The sequence below is a fragment of the Jaculus jaculus genome, chromosome 1 (genome assembly GCF_020740685.1).
Source record: "Jaculus jaculus isolate mJacJac1 chromosome 1, mJacJac1.mat.Y.cur, whole genome shotgun sequence".
Taxonomy (NCBI): Eukaryota; Metazoa; Chordata; class Mammalia; order Rodentia; family Dipodidae; genus Jaculus; species Jaculus jaculus.
The window spans coordinates 326,967,462-326,971,089 of NC_059102.1; the positions used below are offsets into that span (position 1 = coordinate 326,967,462).

The following is a 3,628-nucleotide window of genomic DNA, read 5'->3' on the forward strand; positions in this document are numbered from 1 at the left end:
CTTTTCTGAAAGAGTTTATTAAATCTAAGAGGGGCGGGCATGGTGGCATACATCTTTAATCCCAGCACTCTAGAGGCAGAGGTAGGAGGGATGCCATGAGTTCGAGGCTCTACCCTGAGACTACATAGTGAGTTCCAGGTCAGCCTGGGCTACAGTGGAGACCCTACCTCTAAAAACCAAAAGAAAAAAAATAAGTGAGAGTTTTCTGGTAGAGTCTGTAGGGTTAAGTATAGAATCATGTCATCTGTAAATAGGGTTCTCTCTCTCTCGTTTTTTTTTTTTTTTTTCTTTTTTGAGGTAGTGTCTTACTCTATCCCAGGATGACCTGGAATTCACTATGTAGTCTCAGAATGGCCTTGAACTCACAGCAATCCTTCTACCTCTGCCTCCCAGGTGCTGGGATTAATGATGTGCACTGCCTTACCTGGCTTTCTTGCTGTTTTATTTTTACCCCTTCTTTCCTCTTATTGATCTAGCCAAGACTTCAAGAACTGTATTAAACAAGAGTGGAAATAGTGGGGCACCTGGTGTCATTCCCATTTTTAGAGTAAGTGTTTCTTGCTGTGTACTATGTTCGAGATTGATTCCATGGGCTGGAGAGATGGCTTAGCGGTTAAGCGCTTCCTTGTTTTTCTAGCACATTAAATTCTGTCATTAGACTGAGATTTCTCTGGATTTTTTTCTTTCTTTTTTTTTTTGTTTTTGTTTTTTGGGGTAGGGTCTCACTCTTGCCCAGGCTGACCTAGAATTCACTATGTAGTCTCAGCGTGGCCTCAAACTCATAGCAATCCTCCTACCTCTGCCTCCTGAGTGCTGGAATTAAAGGCATGCGCCACCACACCCAGCTGTTCCTCTGAATTTTTAATGTGAGCGCTTATAACTATAAACTTTCCTCTTAGGACTGCCTTGATTATATCCCAGAGGATCCTGGGTTATCTTTCTCATTATTTTCTAGAAAATTCCCTTGTTCCTTTTCTTGTGAGTCTTCGTGTGTTCTAAAGGATTAGACTGTTCTTCGCCTCCCTCCACACAGTGTTAATTTGAGAGGTTTCTCTAGTGTTGGTTTGGTTGACATGAATTACTTTTGTTTTTGTTTGTCATGGACTATCCTCATTCCTCCATCAATTTGGAAGATAATTTTGCTGAGTGTTGCACCATTGGTTGGAAACCATTTGCTTTCAGGGCTTGACGTGCATTAAGGCACGGGACACTTCATGAATTTGTGTGTCATGCTTACAAAGGGGCCAAGTTAACTCTCTCTGTGCCATTCCAATTTTAGTACATGTGCTACCAAAGTCAGCCCCTGGTCATATGATTTTATAAAGTGTTAATTATTGAGTCGGTGTCATTAACAGATGTAGACTCATTCTTCTTGTGTGAGTTTTAGTAGTTTGTGTTTTTCAAGGAATTAGTCCATTTAATTAGTTATGAGATTGTGGGTTAGGTATGTTTATAATGTTTATTTTATCATTCTTTTAACTCAACACTGTAGTGATGGCCTTTCTTCATTTTTGTTTAGGGGCTTGTCTATTTTATTAACCTTTTCAAAGAACCAGTTTATGGTTTTCTTACTTTTTACTAATAATTTTATTTATTTATTTATTTATTAGAGAGAGAGAGAATGGGCATGCCAGATACCTCCAGCCACTACAAACCAACTCTAGACACGTGCACCCCCTTATGCATCTGGCTTTACGGGGGTCCTGGGGAACTGAAACTGGGTCCTATGGCTTTGTAGGCAAGTGCCATCTCTCCAGCCCTTTATTCTTAATTTCATTGTTTTTTGCTATAACTTTTATTATTTTTTCCATTTACTCTTGGCCTGCATTGTGCTTATTTCTCTAGATTCTAAGATAGGTACTTAGACCATTCATTTTTAGATTTTTTTTCAATGTAGGGTTTTACTCTATCCCAGGCTAACCTGGAATTTACTATGTAGTCTTAGACTGGCCTCGAATTCACAGTGATCCTCCTACCTCAGTCTCCTGTGTGCTGAGATTAAAGACATGTGTCACCGTGCCTGGGAGAGAGAGAGAGAAAGAGAGGGAGAGAGAGGAAAGAAGAGGAAGAATGGACCCACGTGGGCCCTGGAGAATTGTGCTCCAGTAGTAAGGCTTTAAAGGCAAGCACCTTAACCACTGAGCAATCTCTTCAGCCCAATTTTTAACTACTTTTTAGGTTATATGAATTTCATCCTATGGCTTTACCAAAATAACAATTTTGCACCATCTTCAATTTTGTTAATTGTTTTTTAAAGTTTTTCAAGGTAGAATCTAGTCTATTTCCAGCCTGACCTAGAATTCCCTATGTAGTCTTAGGCTGGCCTTGAACTTTCAGTGATCCTCCTACCTCAGCCTCTCATGTGCTGGGATTAAAGGCATGCACCATCATGCCTTGCTCTAATTTTTATTTTTGCATTGGGTTTGATTTTTTTTTTTTTTTTTTTTTTTGGCTTTTCGAGGTAGGGTTTCACTCTAGGCCAGGCTGACCTGGAATTGACCATGTAGTCTCAGTGTGGCCTCAAACTCATGATGATTCTCTGACCTCTGTCTCCTGAGTGCTAGGATTAAAGGCACGTGCCACCCTGCCCAGCTGTTTCTCCTTTTATTTGTCAGTTTTTTCTTTTTTATGGGTTGCACATCAAGATTCTCACCAAGTTTTCATTGTGATGATTGGGGGAAAAATCATTTTGATTTGGATAGGGGTTTGGAATATTACTATAGAAGTAGACCCAAGAGAAGAGTACCAATTTTGAAATATATCCCAAGAGTTGTTTATAATTAAGTCCCGCCTCCCCAGTAAGCTATCACCTAAGCGTAACCTGTGTTGGGGAAATGACATTAGTCAAACCCAGTCTCCACTTTACTTTTGTTTCATTAGGGGAGAAAAAAGTCCAAGAAATACTTCTGAATGTAAAACTCTGGTGAATCAGGCTCACTAAAATCTAAGATGTAATCATAAGATTTTATAGCACTTCCTTTTCTCACACAGTATAGCCACCATGCCAGAGCTCTAGTATAATACTGTGTGGTATGGGCTGGAGAGATGGCTTAGCGGTTAAACGCTTGCCTGTGAAGCCTAAGGACCCTGGTTCAAGGCTCGGTTCCCCAGGTCCCACGTTAGCCAGATGCACAAGGGGGCGCACGCGTCTGGAGTTCGTTTGCAGAGGCTGGAAGCCCTGGCGCGCCCATTCTCTCTCTCTTCCTCTATCTGTCTTTCTCTCTGTGTCTGTCGTTCTCAAATAAATAAATAAATAAAATTAAAAAAAAAATACTGTGCGGTATAACTGAGAGAACTATAGAAATTCGTAGGGAACTTGTAAGACAGCAGGGGTGAAAAGTAATGCCTTTGACACCTACAGCTACAGAAAACATTAAACAAATCCCAGTCCTGTGCATTTAACATTAAACCTCCTTTATAGCATAATCCCCTATTTATTACTTGGCACACCATATTCAACTTTCCATAAAAAATTATGAGCAGGAAGACTCCACATACTTGGGTTGCAAGGTCACTGAGAAATCCTGCTGGAGCTGAGTGGAAAACCTCCTCCATGTAGACCAGCTAACAGAAAGCTGGAAAAAGCCATGCTACATGCAGTTCAATGGGAGAGAGAGAAATCACCAGT

At 40.5% G+C, this 3,628-nt stretch overlaps 1 non-coding gene across 1 annotated transcript; it reads right to left on the reverse strand.

Moving 5' to 3' along the window:
* Positions 1-1,196: 1,196 nt before the first annotated feature.
* LOC123458357 lies at positions 1,197-1,303 on the reverse strand. The gene has a single exon (XR_006635625.1). It is a non-coding gene; the product is annotated as a U6 spliceosomal RNA (small nuclear RNA).
* Positions 1,304-3,628: the final 2,325 nt, after the last annotated feature.